We start from the raw sequence: 22,178 nt of genomic DNA, 5'->3' as shown, positions 1-22,178 counted from the left end.
TCTTTGATTTCTTAAATGATCCTTAGGTTCCAGATCCAGAGAAGAGATCACATAGTAGTGAAAGTGAGGCCACTTTTCACATCTAGCCGCACGTGCAAGCAGCAGCATTGGGCCTCCCCTAGGCTCCTTCTTCTTGCTGCAGCCTGACAGACATCTGTCAGATAGACACTCAAAACTGGCAGGGTATGAAAAACACACCCAGCCCTCTGAGATGTATCAGGCAAGCACAGCTTGTCAGCCTGTCAGTTACTGTCACGACGGTGCCAGACTGATTTGGGTTCTTTCATCATTACACATGAAGTACTTTGTGTTTGCAGGGAAACCCTTTTGGGAATCAAAGTCCCATTTCTTTTTCTGAAGGTTTCCTGGATGTCAGAGGTAATTCATTGCTTCAGAGGAAGTGGAATAATAAGCAATCTGTCTAAAGAATACTCAAAGAATGGGCTGAAAGCCTGTTTGCCATGCTAAAGGGTCACTTGTTTATTCATTCACAACTTTCACGGAACCCCTAATGTGTGCCCAGCCTTGGGCCGGGCACAGGAAACTCAGTGATGGACACAACAGGCTCCTTGCCCCTAAGAGTCTCACTGGCAGCTGCAATGAGACGCTTAATCAATTAACTTGAATACAATGGTGCTCAGGTGTTCAATCTCAGAAGAAAGGCTAAGGAACCATATTAGGAACAAAAAGGACAGGGGTTACAAATTCAGGGATGTTTGCTTAATTAAATCATGACATGAGCTGTTCTAGTCTACTGGTAATTCAGAGTAAAAGAAACCCACTGGATTGGAATTATAATCCCCTTTGATTCTTCCCCCTATCATCAATGCTTTAGTCCCCACCGCTTCCATCTCATTCAGTCCAGACAACTGTTTGAATCACCACCCAATTATTGTGTACCATTCTTCCTGAAACAATTCTTTATCATTTGTCTTATCTGCAAACTGTTAATCTATCCTGAGTAATTCTTTCTCCTATTTCGTGCTTTTCTTCTTTTGTGTTTACCAAATGCTCTCACTTTCTTCCGGTTTTAGTTGCTTTTTATTGCAGCTATGAAACATCCCACTCCCACTGATAATTCTCTGCTTTTCTCTTTTAGATTTTCTGGTATGAGTTTGCATTCTTTCAGCAAAAGACACTGAGAACTAAATAGAGCCAGACATATTTCTGATTCTTCTAACTTTACCTTATTGTGGCTGCAACAGCAACTCAGGTGAGATTTCCACAAGGACTTGTTTAAAGCCCTGTGTATGCGGAATCGAAATTGAAGAGAAGTGCAAGCGTTGATCTACTTTGTCCTTTCAATGTGAAATGGCATCTTCACTTCGAAGCTGCAGTTTCTATGGCACTACAATTGATTTTGAGTTTAAAGTGATTATAAAGGAAACAGATTAGAAGCCAACAGTAGGACTGAGCGAGTTAAATCGGTCAATGAAGTTGATTTTGCCATAAATCAAAGGTAAGACAAGATTGGAACAAAGAGCTAAGCGCTTAGAAGCTAGTGTTTTATGATCTGAAGGAGAAACATATACGCCCTGTTTGTTAATAGCTTTTTAAATTAAAATAACCTAACTTGATGCTCTGACATAACAATGATGTATGTGGTCAGATCATCTCATATACAATTCTACCCTCAACTTTGCCAGACAAGTAAAGAGAAATAAGAAAAAAGGGGTGTCCTTTCCCAGCCCCTAGCTGGTCCAGCACGTGTGCCATACGCAGACAGAATCAGGCTAATTCAGGTACTCAACACCTATGATAAGAAGTAGAAAGAAGTACAAGAAAACAGTCCATTTCCCTCATTTATTTTTCCACCTGATTTTTTTCTCTCACCTTGTGGGTAACAAAGCAAGAGAGTGCTCCTCATTCATTTGCACCCCCTCAACAGCAAGGGGTAAACTCCAAAAAATATATCTAAAAGTGAGTACTTCCTTCACCCTACATGCATCATCTGCTCAACCAAACTGGCAAGACCTATCAGTTTTGAGCACTTACTATTTTCCAGACATGATTTTTAGTGCTTTATCTACATTTACATATTTTGTACTCTTATAATCAATACAAAAATCCATGAAGTAGGTCTTGATATCCTCATTTTACAGATTAGAAAACTGAGGCTCAGAGAATTTAATGAACTAACCCAAGGTCACTCACATCCATACTAAGTGATCAAACTGGGATTTGAATCAAGGTCAGTGTGACTTTACACTCTCCTGAGCATTCCTCCTGGCATGCATGGATACAAACCTGGACTGCCTCCCTCTTCTGGGACCTGCCATATGCAATTCTCCTGGAATGCTATTCCTGTTCATTTCCATCCATCTAGTCCTCCCTTTCCCTCAAGGTGTCAACTCAACTCCCATCTCTTTCACAGAGCTTAGTCCAGCCTTTCCAGTAATCAATTGCCCCTCTGAAATCTATGGTGCTTCTTAGCATTTAACAGACACAACCTTCTGTTGTTCATTTGTTCTGCAGCAGGGGTTAGAAGCCAACATAAGCTGTTTACCCACTAAATATTCAGACAGTTTGGGGCTGTAAGATGCACGATGACAGAAACTAGTACTGTTTCATCAACCAGTATATCGCCAAGGCCTAGAAGAGTAACTGACACATAGTAAGTACTCAATATATTTTATCAAATATTTACATATGTAGAGGGACGTTAAGGTTGAGAAAGCACAAAGATCTACATGCCTAAAAGCAAAGAAGCATTTTGTGAAAGCAGTTTATTGTCAGCAACAATTATTCCAAGCCCAGTGGGTCATGTAGGAAAAGAGGGGTAGTTTTAAGTGCCGCCTGAAGTATTTTGTTCGCATTTTCTCTTAGCCCATCAATCAACACCTTACCCAATAACTCTAGCAGAACTTAGCTGAAAATCCCAGGGACTTAGAGTTTATAAAGTGAATAAATAAAAGTGCTGCTTTACTAAGATCTCTGTCAGGCACAGAGCACACAAAGTGCTGCTTCTTTTTAGCCCAGGCGATAGGCCATAGCAACAAGTGGACACGGAAAGCATTTTCCTCTCTTGAACAGAGCAGTCATCCAGGAAGCAGAGATGCATGAGATGTGAGAAGGGAGAAGACCATAAAAGCCTGAGTAGGGGGCTAGATTGACTTACACATGGAAAGAAGACGAGAAGACAACATTACAGATCTGTGCTAGCAAGAGACATCCCTGAAGAGCCAAAAGCAGGATTGACAACATGGTAGCCTCTCAGGGTGGCCAAGATACCCGCCCAGTAAAGGCATGATGAAGAACTCCTGGACTCTACCTCGTAGACAAGAAACCTCTGTTGGTTAGCACAGGTGAGATACTCCCTCAGAGCTTCCTGAACTAGCTGGGAAATTTTGAGGTGGGAATGGCAGGCCAAACTATGCATAGTAGATGAGTTGGAGAAATATTGTTGGTTTGGGATTTGCTTTTTATGAACTTTTTTTTTTCTGTATAGCCTGGATATACTCTGGTCATAACAATATGTGCCCTGACTTCTGTACAAGATTGCAATCCCTGAGAAGTTGGAAAACATATTATATTCATTTTGGTGTCCCCAGGTCTTGGCAAGATGTTCTCTATTAGATCCTACTAAATAAACATTTGATGCAAAGATGATAATGGTGATATGAATCTTAAAGGGATCATCAAAAGACACCTTAGTTTCCTTACATACGGTTGTTATTGTTGAATTTTTTAAATGCTTTGCTTCTGCTCCAAAATGTTCCGATAACAGTATATTCATTATGACAAATAATTAAACCTTAATCAACCAAGGACACCCACCCCCGAAAAAAAGCTTTTTGTATTTTTAAAAGAGTCTTCAGTGCATATTCTGTTGCCTCAGAGAATGATATCTGGAGGAATCCAGGGTCAAGCAAACTTGCCAAAAACTACATAAACACAGTACCCCTAGACATCACAAAACAAAGTAGAGAGCTCAACCTTTTCCAAAGGAAAACAGAGAAAACATGAAAACAATCTGGCCACTGCAGGGGCCCATTTGTCCCACGGTAAAATGTCAGATGCAGCTAAAGCAACAATAGTTGATGAGATTCTGAGTTACCAGGAAACAGAGTCTTTTTTCTACACTCTAATGCCTTTTCAGCACACTGTGAAAGCTGGAATTTTGATATTCAGACCTGGATGGGAGAAGATGACTCTTAGTGACCCTCCTCCCCCAGAAGTTGAGATGGTGGTGTCCTAATATAGACTATCCTAAAAATAGGTGGGTATTCTTTTGAAACAGAGCATTAATGATAGTGGAAAGTGGAAATTGGTTAACCCTTGTGAGAGCTTCCTCACAATAAAATAAAGTCCCTTTTATCATCCTGTGGATCTTAAGTCATTAAACTTGCCAGACCAGCTTCTGCTCCAAATGATAGAAACATAACTTAACCTTGCATGGCAAAAGGGGAGACCTTTCGGCAAATATCCCTAGGCTCAAGTTGGACTTAGAGAAAACTGGGGCAGGGGCGGAGGATGGGGAGGGGGGCTAACATTACCACGATTCTCTCCAGTCTCTCAAGACAGCTTCTCTCTTGAGTTGCAACTTCTTTCATTCAGACTGGCTTTATTTAGAGGGTCAGAGCACAGCCGTTTACTGTTCCTCACTTCATAGCTCACAGCTTCAGTCATCACCCCAAAAGACTACCTCTCTTCCCTTAGTCCGATATGAAAAGACCCTAGAATGGACTGGCTCAGCTTGGGGCCCATGCCCACCCCTACGCCCAGACAGGGCATAACAGATGCAAAACTTCCACCAGGAACACATGATACAAGTGGAGACTGGAGACATTTCCAAAAGGAAGAGGAATACTATTCCAGAAGTAGGGAGGGCAGTGGGGTGGAGCTGTATCATCATATTCTAAAACTTTGATATAAAAAAGGAATATTATGCATTTAAAATTAACCTCATGTACTATCCAGGAGATTATATCTGGATTTCAATTTTCTTATTTTTTTTGTTTGTTTTGTATTTTGTTTCATTTTGTTGTTTTTTTACCATTCTATTAATCCAGGCAATCAATAAACTGCCGACTAAGCACCTTATAAGCACAAAATAGAATCTTTAAAAAGTAAATAAATAAGCACCCCCCCAAAGAAAAGAATAAAATTACTTTCTATACGCATTACTTTCTTTCTTTTTTTTTTTTTTTTTTTAATGATACGCGGGCCTCTCACTGCTGTGGCCTCTCCTGTTGCGGAGCACAGGTTCCAGACGCACAGGCTCAGTGGCCGTGGCTCACGGGCCCAGCTGCTCCGTGGCATGTGGGATCCTCCCGGACTGGGGCATGAACCCATGTCCCCTGCATCGGCAGGCGGATTCTCAACCACTGCGCCACCAGGGAAGCCCTGCATTACTTCCTTAATAGAAAGTATAGCTTCTGCATTTCTATTATACATCATGAAAATGAAAGACAGTATTTCTGAAAACTTTTATCTAGAAGGTAATATTTAATTTCTGATTGTAATTTCAAAACTTATGAAATCTTCAAACACATTTGATTTTCTATTTAAGCAGTAAATGAAAAAGATTAAAAAACACAAAGTATTCAAATATATATTAAAAAAAGACTACGAATAGTTCAGTGACCCAGGTGTTATTTATATAGGTACTTATCTCAATTGACTTTAAATGAAATGCATTCCTTTTCAATTAGAATTCTGAGTGGGATCACATAATTATTTAATGAACTGATTATCAAGGTTATAGTCATTAAACACAGCTTTCTGGGCAGACTCGCTTTCCTAAAATAACATGCAGTCTCTACAGACATACGAAAACAACTTTGACCTCTGAAGGATTTTTTTCTTTTTTAATTTGGTTTTACCTTGAATTCTCATTTAGTGAGCAAAAGATTATGTGAAAGAAAATTAAATTTGGATGAGACTTTTTATTTAGCTGATTTCTATACTGCTATTCAAACTCCTATATATCTTTTATTAAAGCAATTAGAAAAAAAATTCCCTCACAGAACTCACATTTCACACTAGCACCTCATTAGCTTTCCAGGGTGTTTTATCAAGAAGTAATAAGGAGGGCAGAAATCGTGTTTGTTTTTAAATAGGGTATAATGTGACTGGGGATAACTTCTACAATCCTCTAAAGAGATAGAAGAGTTTATTTTTACCCTTAAGAAGGTGGAAAAGTCAAAGTCATGCTGAACAGTAAGATTTGAAATAGGTAAGCAAAGCACCAGCCGAGACGCTGTGCTGTTCCCTGTCACAGCCAGCTGGAGCTAATTGTATTAGTTATGATAATAGTGCCCTCCAGAGGAATTCTGCAGGAATTAGAAAGGCATATGGAAAATGAAAGGCTATGAAAATGATGAATTTAAATACACACTTGTAAAGTAAATTAACATATTAATCTTACCTAGATAATTAAAATATGCTTTAGTTTAAATTTAGTGCTGAAAGACCGTACTACATTCATAACAAAAATATCTACAAACACTTTTTAATATTTTAGGCTGTGAATCTTTACTTATATATTATATTCTTGGTATATGCTACAATATTGACATGTTAGAGCAAATATAATTTCAAGAACCAGTAAAGGACTGAGATTAAGGAATTTAAATTTATGATCCAGTTGTTACTTTTCTTTCATGGCATTTCTTTTGGCAAGTGTTTAAAATTTAGTGTAAATAGAGCTATATTCTTAACATTAGTATTGCTGAAATGAGGCAAAATTATAAACAAGTATTATCAATCATTGAAAGTAAATTAAAATGGGGGACTCCAAAGCACCAGGTTATAGATAGTAAGCCCCATTTAACACCACAAAATGTTAACAAGTTAAAAATAAGTAGTAAGTACACAAAATGAAAAATAAGAGGCCTCCTTATGTTTGTCATTTAAATATTTATACTTTCTTAATTTTAGAGAATGCCTAATGATTATTTCATATGATGATTTATTGTCATTATCATTAAAACTGTCATTTTATCATGCTAGGCACTGAGGCAAATGCTGGGAAAATGGAATTCATATTTAAGGATTTCACTGCTTTTTACCTCACTCACCATTGTAAGCCACCAACATAATGATTTTCTGAATTTGAAATCTTGGAGGATAAAACAAATCATAAGAAAGCAAATTCCTTTCAATAATTTACTAAGATAGCTATAAAGAGTTGAAATTTTTCTCTTAAACTTTAACACCAGAAACCACACAAAGAAGAAAAGGAGTGGAAGACAAAAGGAGGAAAAAAGAACAGGGGCAACAAGTAGAAAACAGTAACAAATATGGTAGGTAAATTAATCCAACTATATCAACATTCACATTAAATGTCATTGATCTAAATGCACCAATTAAAAGACAGAGATTGTTAGACTGGATCAAAAAACAAGACCCAATTATATGCTATCTATAAGAAACCCATTTTATTTATTTATTTATTTATTTTTTGTGGTATGCGGGCTTTCCTCTGCCGTGGCCTCTCCCGTTGCGGAGCACAGGCCCCGGATGCGCAGGCTCAGCGGCCACGGCTCACAGGCCCAGCCGCCCCGTGGCATGTGGGATCCTCCCAGACCGGGGCGCGAACCCGGCTCCCCTGCATCGGCAGGCGGACGCGCAACCACTGCGCCACCAGGGAAGCCCTGGAAGTTTTTAAATTATGCTTTCATTTTCATTACCTGTGATAGGTCTGTTTATATTTTCTAATTCATCCTTGTTCAGTCTTGGAAAATTGTACCTTTCCAAGAATTTGTTCATTTCTTCATGGTTGTCCATTTTATTGGCATATAGTTGTTTGTAGTAGTCTCTTATAATCCTTTGTATTTCTGCGCTGTCTGTTGTGATTTCTCCTTTTTCATTTCTAATTTTTTTGATTTGAGCCCTCTTAGAACTGCTTTTGCTGTGTCCCATAGGTTTTGGGTCGTTGTGTTTTTATTGTCATTTGTTTCTATGTATTCTTTTATTTATTCTTTGATTTCTTAAATGATCTTTTGGTTATTAAGTAGCACACTGTTTAGCCTCCATGTATTTGTGTTTTTTACAGTTTTTTTCCTGTAATTGATTTCCAGTCTTATAGCTTTGTGGTAAGAAAAGATGCTTGATATGATTTCAATTTTCTTAAATTTTCCAAGGCTTCATTTGTGACCCAAGATGTGATCTATCCTGGAGAATGTTCCATGTGCACTTGAGAAGAAAGTGTATTCTGTCGCTTTTGGGTGGAATGTTCTATAAATATCAATTAGATCTATCTGGTCTATTGTGTCATTTTAAAGCTTGTGTTTCCTTATTTATTTTCTGTTTGGATGATCTGTACATTGGTGTAAGTGGGGTGCTAAAGTCCTCTACTATTATTGTGTTACTGTCAATTTCTCTTTCAAGGTTGTTAGCATTTGCCTTATGTATTGAGGTGCTCCTATGTTGGGTGCATAAATATTTATAATTGTTATATCTTCTTGGATTGATCCTTTGATCATTATGTAGTGTCCCTCCATATCTCTTGTAGTAGTCTTTGTTTTAAAGTCTATTTTGTCTGATATGAGAATTGCTACTCCAGCTTTCTTTTGATTTCCATTTGCATGAAATATCTTTTTTCCATCCCTTCACTTTCAGTCTGTATGTGTCACTAGGTCTAAAGTGGGTCTCTTGTAGACAGCATATAAGGGTCTTGTTTTTGTATCCATTCAGCCAGCCTGTGTCTTTTGGTTGGAGTTTTTAATCCATTTACATTCAAGGTGCTTATTGATATGTATATTCTTATTAACATTTTCTTAATTGATTTGAGTTTGTTTTTGTGGGTCTTCTTCTTCCTTTGTGTTTCCCGCTTAGAGAAGTTCCTTTACATTTGCTGTAAAGATGGTTTGCTCATGCTGAATTCGCGTAGCTTTTGCTTGTCTGCGAAGCTTTTGATTTCTCCATCGAATCTGAATGAGATCCTTGCTGGGTAGAGTAATCTTGGTTGTAGGTTTCCCCTTTCATCATTTTAAATATGTCCTGCCACTCCCTTCTGGCTTGCAGAGTTTCTGCTGAAAGATCATCTGTTAACCTTATGGGGATTCCTTTGTACGTTATTTTTTGTTTTTCCCTTGCTGCTTTTAATATTTTTTCTTTGAATTTAATTTTTGTTAGTTTGATTAACATGTGTCTCGGTGTGTTTTCCCTAGGGTTTATCCTGTATGGCACTCTCTGTGCTTCCTGGACTTGGGTGACTATTTTCTTTCCCATGTTAGGGAAGTTTTTGACTATAATCTCTTCAAATATTTTCTCAGGCCCTTTCTTTTTCTCTTCTTCTTCTGGGACCCCTATAATTCGAATGTTGGTACATTTAGTGTTGTCCCAGAGGTCTCTGAGATTGTCTTCATTTCTTTTCGTTCTTTTTTCTTTATTCTGCTCCTCGGCAGTTATTTCCACCATTTTGTCTTCCAGCTCACTTATTCGTTCTTCTGCCTCAGTTATTCTGTTATTGATTCCTTCTAGTGTATTTTTCTTTTTTCTTTTTTTTTTTTTTGCGGTACGCGGGCCTCTCACTGTTGTGGCCTCTCCCATTGCGGAGCACAGGCTCCGGATGCACAGCCTCAGTGGTCATGGCTCACGGGCCCAGCCACTCCGCGGCATGTGGGATCGGGGCACAAACCCATGTCCCCTGCATCGGCAGGTGGACTCTCAACCACTGCGCCACCAGGGAAGCCCCCTTCTAGTGTATTATTCATTTCAGTTACTGTGCTGTTCATTTTTGTTTCTTCTTTAGTTCTTCTAGACCTTTGTTAAACATTTTTTGTATTTTCTCAATCCATGTCTCCATTCTACTTCTGAGATTCTGGATCATCTTTACTATCATTACTCTGAATTCTTTTTCAGGTACATTGCCTATTTCCTCTTCATTTATTTGGTCTTGTAGGTTTTTACCTTCCTCCTTCATCTGTGACATATTTTTTTGCCGTGTCTCTTTTTTTTTTTTTATGAGTGGGATTGTGTTCCTGTCTTACTGGTTGTTTGGTCTGAGGCTTCCAACACTGGAGTTTGTAGGCTATTGGGTAGAGCTGGGTCTTGGTGCTGAGATGAGGAACTCCGTGAGACCTCACTCCGATGAATATTCCTTGGGGTCTGAGGTTCTCTGTTAGTCCAGTGGTTCAGACTCAGAGCTCCCACCACAGAAGCTTCAGTCTGACCCCTGGCTTGTGAACCAAGATCCTGCAAGCCCCCTGGGGCAGCAAAAAAAAAAAAAGAACAATAACAAAGTAAAAAATAAAATTAGACTAGGAAACTAACAGATGTGTTAGAAAGAATGTAAAAATAAAAATATAGATCAGGGGTTTCCCTGATGGCTCAGTGGTTAACAACCCGCCTGCCAATGCAGAGGACACGGGTTCGAGCCCTGGTCTGGGAAGATCCCACATGCCATGGAGCAACTAAGCACATGCACCACAACTACTGAGCCTGCGCTCTACAGCCTGTGAGCCACAACTACTGAGCCCACGTGCCATAACTACTGAAGCCCGTGCGCCTAGAGCCCATGCTCCACAACAAGAGAAGCCACCACAATGAGAAGTCCGTGCACCACAACAAAGAGTAGCCCCTGCTCGCCACAACTAGAGAAAGCCTGTGAGCAGCAACGAAGACCCAACACAGCCAAAAATAAAAACAAATAAATAAATTTATTTTTTTTTTAAATATATAGATATATATAGATGAATCAACAACCAGAAGGTACATCAGTACCACAGTAGTAAAAAGGAGGAGGAGGGAAAAGAAAAAAAAAAGGGAGGGGGGAAGGCCTTCGCTTTGGAGGGTGGGACCTAAGCAAGGGCGAGGTTTGGGCAGTGGGTGGGGCCTATGCTCAGGACCCACAGAGCTGGAAAAGGTCCTGGGGGCTGTGGGTGGTGGGACTTAGGCTCAAGGAACAGAAGGGGCCCAGGCATGCCCCCCCACCCCTGGTCTCAGAAGGCAGGGTACCTCACCTGGGAGCCCAGCAGGCTTCTTCGGCTCGAGTGGGTGGGGCAAATGCCCTCCTCTCCTCTCCTGCTCCTCCCGTCTGGGAGGATCCTTCCTTCCTGCCTCTCCTGATCTCCCGGTCCTCTCTCCCATTCCCCCAAGGACCTATGCAGCCTAGAGGGGGCTTTGGAGGGCAGTGGATCACCTGGGAGCTCAGTAGGCTCCCCGGGCCCCAGTGGGTGGGGCAATTGCCCTCTGCTCCTCTCCTGCTCCTCCCGGAGGGCCTCTCTCATCTGCCTCTCCTGTTTTCTGCTCGGCCTCCTTCTTATGTCCCCAAGGACCCATGCAACCTGGAGAGGGCTTTGGAGTGTAGGGGATTGGCCTGGGAACTCAGCAGGCTCCCCATGCCAAGTGGGCAGGGCAATGGCCCTCCGCTCCTCTCCTGCTCCTCCCAGATGGCTCCTCCTGCCTGCCTCTCCTGATCTCCCCAGCCTCCCTCTTATGACTCCAGGACCCACGTGGCCTGGATGGGGAGTTGGAGCTGGGGTACCGGCTTGGGAGCTCAGCAGCCTCCCTGGCCAGAGCGGGCCAAGCGATTGCCCTCTGCTCCTCTCCCGCTCTTCCTGGAGAGTCCCTCCCACCTGCCTCTCCTGATCTCCCTGGCCTCAGGGACCCTGATCCTGTCTGGCCTCCACTTCTCCTCCCCCTTCAGTCCCCCTACATCCTACTGGTTCACTTTGGGGTTCCTCCCATCTCCTTGGGCATCAGAGTCCCCACCAGCGGCCGGCAGGCATCCTAGTTGTGGGGAGACACTAACTCTGCATCTTCCCACACTGCCATCTTGACTCTACCTCCCATGATTAAATATCTTTTAATGAAAAACAATCACCTGAACCAAGACAAGAAATTTGACTATTACTGACATTGGTCTTTCTACTTCTAACAAACATAGAGATTCATCATGAGGCACATCATCATGGAATAAGGCTTAATTACAATTTTAACACTCTATAGATTGAAAATGCAACAAATACATGAAATAGATAAGTCTCTAGAAAATTCTCATATCATTATATCTCTCTCATATTTATTATCAGGTTTCATACATGCATTAATCAATAGAAACCTTCATATATCAATTACTTGTTTATCAATAGGATAAAAATGGCCATCTTTAATTATATTCCAAACATACTATTAGCATAGTAATTACCCTTAGAAATCAGAGCAAAAGAAAGCCTAAGAATTAAATGATGCTTACACTGGTCTCCTGGCTCCTAAAAAAAGATGCCACCCAAGGCAGATGCCCAAAGAAAAATCCTTAGATTAGCTTTGAATAAGGCATTAAAGTTACAGACACAAATTCAACTTTCATGACCCATAAACCACCAGGAGTAATCAGTCATACAATGTGAACTTCTGTGACCTCAAGTATTTGGGCATTGTTTATTGAATAATTCAATACATCACAAAATAATTGAAAGTGCTATTAAACACAAAACCTAAGGAGAGTCATGATATCCCTATTCTGTAAATAGTTCATTCTCACAACAATGAATCTCTTCTGTGGATTACGATGCTGCTTTTGTACTTTTTTTTCACCTAGATAGTAATCAACTAATGCTTGAAAAATGCAACATTTAAAACTGAGCTGCATTGGCTTTATGTTATCCTATATGGATCTTTCTAAAAACAAACTGAGTGTACACTCAGAGGAAGGAAAAAGACTGAAAGAAAGGCAAGAAATTAGATTATTGATCACATGAGTTCCTGCAGTTATATGATGGATCGCCATGGAATCGATCTACTATGGCCCTTCCTTCTCTTTGCTTATTACTACACTGTTTACTGATTGAAGAAATAAATCTCTCATAAATATTGAAAAACCTATTAATCACAAAACCTAAGGGCAGTCATGATATCCCTCTTAGCAAAAGAGTTCATTCTCACAGCAGTGAGTCTCTCCCATAAATCACGATGCTGGTTTTGTGTTGATTTGTTTTGTATTGTTGTTTTGATTTGTTTGTTTTTTCCATCAGGGCAGTAATCAATTAATGTTTCATAAAATGTAACATTTATCACTGAGCTGCATTGGCCTTACTTTTCCTGTATGTATCTCTCCAAGAATACACTCAATGCACACACAGAGGGACAAAAAAATAACAGAAACCATGACATGAAATTTATTACCCACATGAGTTCCAGCAATCATAAGGTGCATCACCATGGAATACTGATAGCTTAATCAGCTTGATCGTGTGCATTTTAATCAGCAGAAAGCACAGTCAATGAAACAAAGGAGAGAAAGAAAAAGGAAACTTTATGGACATTGATGCTTTCTTTCCAAATTTAGAGTTCTCAGTATTCACGAACTGATCACTCTTTCATCATGCAGAGATTTTTCTTCTTCTACAATCAAAAATACCCTCAAACTTGAGAGTGCTCCAGAACAATAAAATTGACTCTTAATTATTCACATCTAAATGATGCTTGGCCAAACAGTTGACCTCCTAGGTCCATTTGTTATTAACAGTCATAACTGATGGAAATATTTAGGATTGCTTCTTGCAGAACCCCATGTGTCGACAGTAGGCAATAATGGACCTTTTCTTCTTAATCTACTATTTATATATTTTGAAGTGTTCTACCACTGATAGATTAATAGTATGAAATATAAATTGATTAATGCAAAGCAGGAGCATGATTTTATATATTCCGAACATCTGTCCAAGGGAAGAAATCAATGTAAAAAACAAAGTATTTATCTTTTCTTGGAACTCAGGATTCCAGATACTTATAGCTCCTTGGCCATGCCTCATCCTCTACCCAACGTCATCGTTGATCCCCTTGGGTCCAATTTTAGTTCATTCATTGATACATCACTATCAATTAAATCATTACATCATTGATATTAATGAAAGAAAGACACAAAAAACCAAAACCCAAGAACAGTATACCCACGAATATCCCTAATTTCTCTCCAATCACTATCACCATACATGAGATCTCTTTCCTTAATGCATTTCCAGGATCTAGATGATCACTTCATCAGCATAAGCTCTCATGGCTTATTTTTAAATGGGCCATATCATCAACCCTTTAATATATATTGATGACTTCGGAGAATACAATGAAAACACTTAAACCAATTCCCCAAACTAAGGCAGAAACCCTGGCCATAACTCACCTGGGTCTCTGTCCCATAGCAACTTGAGAAGGAGAACCTTGATCACAATGGAGGCTGAAATCACCTTGTGCTTCTATTCTGAAAAGTAACAAACAGAGAAGGTGTCGACTGAGATTGAGACTTTCTCTCCATGGATAGGCAGATTTGTTGATTGATGCTTTCTTTGGCTCAATTAGCAAAACCAATGAAAAAGCATGAAGAGAAAGACCACATTGCTTTTGTATTGGACCTCAGAGTTCCAGACACGTATTATTCATAATCAGTGATTCATACGCTGGCATTTATCATCATCAATCCAGAAAAGATGACTTTCTCTTCATTCTATATGTCTCACTGATGCATGTGTTAATTCACTAATGCCAGTTATGAGCCTCTAGGGTTCACAAAACTCAGTGAGGCCTTGATATCGCTCACCTGTCTCTAGAACCATTCTCACATCATCATATCTCTCTCATATTTATTATCTGGTTTTGCTTCACAAGAGTTCCTGTTCATCAATGGGATAAAGACGCCCTCCTTTAATTTTCTTTAACCCATTTTGTTAGCATAGTCATTACTTTTAGCGAAAGCGCCCACCCCCAGACTAGGAACTAGATGATGCTCACACTGGTCTCCTGGCTCCTACGACCATGATGCCATCCTAGGCTGGCACTTGAGGACGAATCCTCGTTTCTGGTCCAGTGCATCCACTCTGAGGAGTATAAAGTAAAGCAGATTATAAAAATGGTGAAGACACTCTCCACTCATCCTTGCTTCCACATTCACATCGTTACTTAGGCTATCCCTAGCATAGCAGGTATGTGAGATCTGTTGAAAAGGAACAACTTCAATCTTGCCTCTGCACCAGAATATGAAGGTTGTCTACCACTTCCCTTGGTCCCCTTCTCCTTACCCTAAGTGGTAACAGTCATGTCCCATGGCTTTAAAATTGAAATCGAGGCTTTCCTTAACATATTAATGGTATATCTCATTTCCACCCATATATCCATGAATAGAAATTGTCTTCCATCATTTTTCTTTATTTTAATTCATATATTTATGAAGAGGGCCTCAGTTTTTCATCTGCACAAACAAAATGAAAAGGCATGAACACAAAGACTGCAAAGGAGCCCATCATTCATTCCTGACCTCAGCCCCTAGGGTCACTTCCAATAGGACAATGGACTAGATTCCATCTGCAACGGACCTCAGAGTTGCAGACACGTATTCATCATACATGACTCAGACGCCACCAGTAGTCATCATCGATCCAATAGTGTCCCTCCTTCTCTTCATGTATTTCTACATTGTGTACTGATTAAGGCAATAAATCTCTCATAAATACTGAAAAACCTATCAATCACAAAACCCAAGGGCAGGCATGATCCCCCTCCTCTCTCCATAGTTCATTCTCACAGCAGTGTGTCTCTCCTGTAAATCACGATGCTGATTTTGTGTTGTTTTGGCTTGGTTTGTTCTGTTTTATTTTATTTTTTTCATTGGGGCAGTAACCAATTAATGTTTCATAAAATGTAACATTTATCACCGAACTGCACTGGCCTTTTGTTTTCCTATATGAATATCTCAAATAATACCTTGAATGCACACCCAGGCAGACAAAAATAAAACGGAAACCATGACAAGAAATTTGCTTATTACTCACACGGGTTCCTGCAATCATAAGGTGCATCACCATGGATTACTGACAGCTTGTTCAGTTCAAATGTGTCCATTTTAATCAATAAAAGCACAGTCAATGAAACAAAAGAGAGAGAAAGGAAACTTATGAACATTGATGCTTTCTTTCCACATTTAATGTTCTCAGTCATGAGGAATTGACCACTCTTTCATAATGAAGAGATTTTTTTTCTACAAAAAATAATACCCTCAAACTTGAGAGTGGCCAAGAACAAAAAAATTGACGCAATTATTCACATCTACATGACTCTTGCCCAAACAGTTGGCCTCCTAGGTCCAATTGTAATTAAGGGGTGGAAATCTTTAGGATTACTTTTTGCTGGCCCACATGTGTCCACATTTGGCAATAACTGACCATTTCTTCTTAATCTACTATTTACATATTTTGAATGGTTCTATCATTGATCGATTAATAGTATTAAGTATAAATTTAGTAAACCAAACTAAGAGCATGACTCTATATATTCTGAACATCTGTCCACAGGAAGAAATCAATGTAGAAAAGAGAGTACGTATCCTTCTTGGCCCTCAGGCTTCCAGATACATATGGTTCCTTGCCCATGACTCATCCTCTACCCACCTTGTTTGTTGGTCCCCTTGGGTTCAATTTTAGTTCGTTCATTGATATATCTCTATCAATTAAATCATTATATCATTGATACTAATGAAAGAAAGACACGAATATCCAAAACCCAAGAACAAGACCTGCGAATATCCCTAGGTTCTCTCCAATCACTATCACTATACATGAGATCTCTCTCCTTAATGCATTTCCAGGATGTAGATGATCACTTCATCAGCATAAGCTCTCATGGCTTATTTTTCAACAGGCATCATCAACCCTTTGATATATATCAATGACTTTTGAGAATATAATGAAAACACTTAAACCAATTCCCCAAACCAAGACAGGAAACCTGGCCATAGCTCACCTGGGTCTCTGTCCCATAGCAACCTGAAAAGGAGGACCTTGATCACAATGGAGGCTGAAATCACCTTGAGCTTCTATTCTGAAAAGTACCAAACAGAGAAGGTGATCACCGAGATTGAGACTTTCTCTCCATAGATCCGCAGATTTGTTGACTGGTGCTTTCACAGGCTCAATTAGCATAACCAAAGAAAACACATGAGAGAAAGACCACATTTCTTTTGTATTGGACCTCAGAGTTCCAGACACATATTATTCGTCATCGATGACTCATACGCTGGCATTTCTCATCATCGATCCAGAAAAGATGACTTTCTCTTATGCTATATGTTGCACTGACTCATGCGTGAATTCACTAAGGCCAAATTTGACACTCTAGGGTTCGCAAAACACACCGAGGCCTCAATATCACTCACCTGTCTCTAGAACCATTCTTACATCATTATATCTCTCTCATATTTATTATCTGGTTGTTGCTTCACAACAGTTCCTTGTTTATCAATGGGATAAAGAGTCCCTCCTTTAATTTTCTTTAACCCATTTTGTTAGCATAGTCATTACTATTAGTGAAAACACCCATCCCCGGATTAGGAACTAGATGATGCCTACATGGGTCTACTGGCTCCTATGACCAAGATGCCATCCTATGCTGGCACTCAAAGAATAATCCTCCTGAGGTCCAGTGCGTCCAGCCTGAGGAGTATAAAGCAAAGCAGAAGATAAAAATGGTGGAGACACTCTCCACTCATCACTGCTTCCAAATTCACATCGTTATTTAGGCAATACCTAATGTAGCAGATGTGTGAAATCTGTTGAAAAGAAACCACTTCAATCTTGCTGCTGTGCCAGAATATGAGGGATGTCTACCGATTCTCCTGCCCCCCTCCTCCTTGCCCTAAGTGGTAACAGTCATGTGCCATGGCTTTCCAATTGAAACTAAGGCTTTCCTTGACATATTAATGGTATAGCTCATCTCCACCCATATTTCCATGATTGGAATTGTTTTCAGCCATCCATCTTTATTTTTATTCATATATTTATGAAGAGAGCCTCAGTTTTTCCGTTGTATGAACAGAATGAAAAGGCATGAACACAAAGACTGCAAAGAAGCCCCTCAGTCATTCCTGACCTCAGTCCCTAGGGTCACTTCCAATAGCACAACAGACTAGATTCCATTTGCATCGGACCTCAGAGCTCCAGACACATATTCATCATACACGACTCATACGCCACCAGTAGTCATCATCGATCCAATATACTGTCCCTCCTTCTCTTCACGTATTTCTACATCGTGTACTGATTGAGGCAATAAATCTCTCATAAATATTGAAAATCCATTAATCACAAAACCTAAGGGCAGTCAGGATATCCCTCTTCTCTCCATAGTTCATTCTCACAGGAATATTCTCTCCTGTAAATCACAATGCTAGTTTTTGGTTGTTGTCGTTTGTTTTCTTTTGTTTTGCTTTGCTTTGTTTTTTTCATGGGGCAGTAATCAATTAATGTTTCGTAAAATGTAACATTTATCACCAAGCTGCATTGGCTTTCTGTTTTCCTATATGGATCTCTCCAATAATACACTGAATGCAACACAGAGGAACAAAAAAATAACGGAAACCATGACATGAAATTTGATTATTACTCACATGGGTTCCGGCAATGATAAGGCGCCATCACCATGAAATACTGATAGCTTGCTCAGCTCGAATGTGTCCACTTTAATCAGTAGAAAGAACAGTCGATGATAGAAAAGACAGAGAGAGAGAAGAAACTTTATGGACATTGATGCTTTCTTTGCAGATTTAATGTTCTCAGTCATGGAGAATTGATCACTCTTTCGTAATGCAGAGATTTTTCTTTTTCTACACACCAAAATACCCTCAAACTTCACAGCGACCCAGAACAATAAAACTGACTCTTAATTATTCACATCTAAATGATGCTTGAGCAAAAAGTTGACCTCCTAGGTCCATTTGTTATCAACAGGCATCAGTGGTGGTAATCTTTAGGATTATTTATTGCTGGAACATGTGTCCAATGTAGGCAATGATTGAACTGTTCTTCTTAATATACTATTTACATATTTTGAACCATTCTATCACTGATCGATTCATAGTATGAAATCAGAATTGTGTAACCCAAACAAAGGGCATGACTTTATACATGCCGGACATCTGTCCATAGGAAGAAACCAATGTAGAAAACAGAGTATGAATCCTTCTTGGCCATCAGGCTTCCAGATACTTATGGTTCCCTACCCAGGCCTCATCCTATGCCCAACTTGATCATTGGTCCCCTTGGGTCCAATTTTATTTCATTCATTGATATATATCAATTAAATCATTACATCAGTGATACTAATTAACGAAAGACACGAATACCCAAAACCCAAGAACAAGACCCGCGAATATCCCTAACTTCTCTCCAATCACTATCACCATACATGAGATCACTTTCCATAATGAACTTCCAGGATCTAGATGATCACTTCTTCAGCATAAGCTCTCATGGCTTGTTTATCAACAGGCCTTCGTCAACCCTTTTATATATATCGATGACTTTTGAGAATACAATAAAAACACTTAAACCAATTCCCCAAACCAAGACAGGAAACCTGGCCATAGCTCACCTGGGTGTCTGTCCCATAGCAACCTGAAAAGGAGAACACTGATCACAATAGAGGCTGAAATCTCCTTGAGCTTCTATTCTGAAAAGTACCAAACAGAGAAGGTGATGACGAGACGGAGACTTTCTCTCCATGGATCTGCCTATTTGTTGATTGATGCTTTCATGGGCTCAATTCACATAACCAATGAAAACCAATGAAGAGAAAGACCACATTTTTTTTGTATTGGACCTCAAAGTTCCAGACACATATTATTCATCACCAATGACTCATACGCTGGCATTTATCATCATCGATCCAGAAAAGATGACTTTCTATCTCTAGAACCATTCTCACATCATCATATCTCTCTCATATTTATTATCGGGTTTCTGCTTCACAGCAGTTCCTTGTTTATCAGTGGGATAAAGATGCCCTCCTTCAATTTTCTTTCACCTATTTTGTTAGCATAGTCATCACTTTTAGTGAAAACACCCACCCCCAGACTAGGAACTAGATGATGCTCACACGGGCTCCTACGACCAAGATGCCATCCTAGGCTGGCACTCGAGGACGAAGCCTCTTTTCTGGTCCAGTGCATCCACTCTGAGGAGTATAAAGCAAATTAGAAGATTAAAATGGGGGAGACACTCACCACTCATCCCGGCTTCCACATTCCCATTGTTATTTAGGCAATCCCTAATACAGCGGATATGTGAAATCTGTTGAAAAGAAACCAGTTCAATCTTGCTGGTGTGCCATAATATGAAGTTCGTCTACCCATTATCCTGGCCTGCTCCTCCTTACCCAGTGGTATAATCATGTGCCATGGCTTTCTAATTGAAATTCAGGCTTTCCTTAATATATTAATGGTATATCTCGCCTCCACCCATATTTCCGTGATTGGCAATTGCCGCTGTTAATTTTTATTTTTATTCATATATTTATGGAGAGCCTCAGTTTTTCAATTGTTGAACAGAATGAAAAGGCATGCATACAAGGACTGCAAAGAAGCCCCTCATCATTCCTGACCTCTGCCTCTAGTGTCACTTCCAATAGGACAAGGGGCTAGATTCCATGTGTTATTAACGGGCATCACTGGTGGCAGTCCTTAGGATTACTTCTTGCTGAAGCACATGTGTCCACAGTAGGCAATAATTGACCTTTTCTTCTTAATCTACTATTTACTTATTTTGAAAGGTTCTATCTCTGATCGATTAATAGTATGAAAACTAAATTGAGTAACCAAAATAAGAGCATGACATTATATATTCCGAACATCTGTCCATAGGAAGAAATCAATGTAGAAAACAGAGTATGTATCCTTCTTTGCCGTCCGGCCTCCAAATACTTATGGCTCCTTGCCGATGCCTCATCCTCTACCCATCTTTATTGTTGGTCCCCTTGGGTCGAATTTTACTTCATTTATTTATATATCTCTATCAATTAAATCATTACATTATTGATACTAATGAGAGAAAGACACGAATACCCAAAACCCAAGAACAAGACCTGTGAATATCCCTAACTTCTCTCCAATCACTACCACCATACATGAGCTCTCTTTTCTTAATGAATTTCCAGGATCTAGATGACCACTTCATCAGCATAAGCTCTCATGGCTTGTTTTACAACGGGCCATATCATCAACCCTTTGAAATATGTCAATGAGTTTTGAGAATACAATGAAAGCACTTAAATCAATTCCCCAAACCAAGACAGGAACCTGGACAAAACTCACCTGGGTCTCTGTCCCATAGCAACCTGAAATGGAGAACCTTGATCAAAATGGAGGCTGAAATCACCTTGAGTTTCTATTCTAAAAAGTACCAAACAGAGAAGGTGATGACGAGATGGAGACTTTCTCTCCTTGGATCAGCAGATTTGTTGCTTGATGCATTCATTGGTTCAGTTAGCATAACCAATGAAAACGTATGAAGAGAAAGATCACATTTCTTTTGTATTGGACCTCAGAGTTCCAGACACATATTATTCGTCATCAATGACTCATACGCTGGCATTTATAATTATTGATCCAGAAAAGATGACTTTCTCTTATTCTATATGTTTCACTGATTCATGCTTTAATTCACTAATGCCAATTTTGACACTCTAGGGTTTGCAAAATCCACCGAGGCCTCAATATCGTTCACCTGTCTCTAGAACCATTCTCACATCACCATATCTCTCTCATATTTATTATCGCGTTTTTGCTTCACAACAGTTCCTTGTTTAACAGTGGGATAAAGACGCCCTCCTTTAATTTCCTTTCATCCATTTTGTTAGCATAGTCGTTATTTTAGTGAAAACACCCACCTCCAGACTAGGAACTAGATGATGCTCACACGGGTCTCCTCACTTTTACGACCAAGACACTCCTAGGCTGGTGCTCAAGGAAGAATCCTCGTTTCTGATCCAGCGCGTCCACTCTGAAGAGTATAAAGCAAAGCAGATGATAAAAATGGTGGAGACACTCTCCACTCATCCCTGCTTCCACATTCACATCATTATTTAGGCCATCCCTAACGTAGCAGATATGTGAAATCTGTTGAAAAAGAACCACTTCGATCTTGCCACTGTGCCAGAATAGCAGGGTTGTCTACAGATTCTCCTGGCCCTCTCCTCATTACCATGAGTGGTAACAGTCCTGTGCCATGGAATTTTAATTGAAATTCAGGCGTTCATTGACATATTAATGGTATAGCTCATCTCCATCCATATTTCCGTGATTGGAAATTGTTTTCCGTCATTCATCTTTATTTTTATTCATATATTTATGAAGAGAGCCTCAGTTTTTCAATTGTATGAACAGAATGAAAAGGTATGAACACAAAGACTACAAAGAAGCTCCTCACTCATTCCTGACCTCAGCCCCTAGGGTCACTTCCAATAGCACA

General features: G+C 39.7%; 1 long non-coding RNA gene and 8 other non-coding genes across 9 annotated transcripts; all 9 read right to left on the bottom strand.

The window, feature by feature from the left end:
- Positions 1–12,216: 12,216 nt before the first annotated feature.
- On the bottom strand, positions 12,217–12,293 carry LOC112066825 (small nucleolar RNA SNORD113/SNORD114 family). The gene has a single exon (XR_002892903.1). It is a non-coding gene; the product is annotated as a small nucleolar RNA SNORD113/SNORD114 family (small nucleolar RNA).
- A 1,362-nt stretch (positions 12,294–13,655) lies between these two features.
- Positions 13,656–13,730, bottom strand: LOC112066830 (small nucleolar RNA SNORD113/SNORD114 family). Its single transcript, XR_002892908.1, has one exon. It is a non-coding gene; the product is annotated as a small nucleolar RNA SNORD113/SNORD114 family (small nucleolar RNA).
- A 564-nt stretch (positions 13,731–14,294) lies between these two features.
- Positions 14,295–14,369, bottom strand: LOC112066866 (small nucleolar RNA SNORD113/SNORD114 family). Its single transcript, XR_002892940.1, has one exon. It is a non-coding gene; the product is annotated as a small nucleolar RNA SNORD113/SNORD114 family (small nucleolar RNA).
- An 882-nt stretch (positions 14,370–15,251) lies between these two features.
- LOC112066852 (small nucleolar RNA SNORD113/SNORD114 family) lies at positions 15,252–15,323 on the bottom strand. The gene has a single exon (XR_002892928.1). It is a non-coding gene; the product is annotated as a small nucleolar RNA SNORD113/SNORD114 family (small nucleolar RNA).
- Positions 15,324–16,902: 1,579 nt separating this feature from the next.
- LOC112066863 (small nucleolar RNA SNORD113/SNORD114 family) lies at positions 16,903–16,977 on the bottom strand. The gene has a single exon (XR_002892937.1). It is a non-coding gene; the product is annotated as a small nucleolar RNA SNORD113/SNORD114 family (small nucleolar RNA).
- An 880-nt stretch (positions 16,978–17,857) lies between these two features.
- On the bottom strand, positions 17,858–17,929 carry LOC112066854 (small nucleolar RNA SNORD113/SNORD114 family). Its single transcript, XR_002892930.1, has one exon. It is a non-coding gene; the product is annotated as a small nucleolar RNA SNORD113/SNORD114 family (small nucleolar RNA).
- A 1,598-nt stretch (positions 17,930–19,527) lies between these two features.
- On the bottom strand, positions 19,528–19,602 carry LOC112066864 (small nucleolar RNA SNORD113/SNORD114 family). The gene has a single exon (XR_002892938.1). It is a non-coding gene; the product is annotated as a small nucleolar RNA SNORD113/SNORD114 family (small nucleolar RNA).
- Positions 19,603–19,829: 227 nt separating this feature from the next.
- On the bottom strand, positions 19,830–21,647 carry LOC102992888 (uncharacterized). The gene is made up of 3 exons (XR_448475.1): positions 21,598–21,647; positions 21,023–21,045; positions 19,830–19,887 (listed from the first exon to the last, which is right to left on the bottom strand). It is a non-coding gene; the product is annotated as an uncharacterized lncRNA (long non-coding RNA).
- On the bottom strand, positions 21,245–21,319 carry LOC112066874 (small nucleolar RNA SNORD113/SNORD114 family). The gene has a single exon (XR_002892947.1). It is a non-coding gene; the product is annotated as a small nucleolar RNA SNORD113/SNORD114 family (small nucleolar RNA).
- Positions 21,648–22,178: the final 531 nt, after the last annotated feature.

Source organism: Physeter macrocephalus, chromosome 11 (assembly GCF_002837175.3).
Source record: "Physeter macrocephalus isolate SW-GA chromosome 11, ASM283717v5, whole genome shotgun sequence".
NCBI lineage: Eukaryota > Metazoa > Chordata > Mammalia > Artiodactyla > Physeteridae > Physeter > Physeter macrocephalus.
This window is presented reverse-complemented; position numbering and strand designations above follow the sequence as displayed.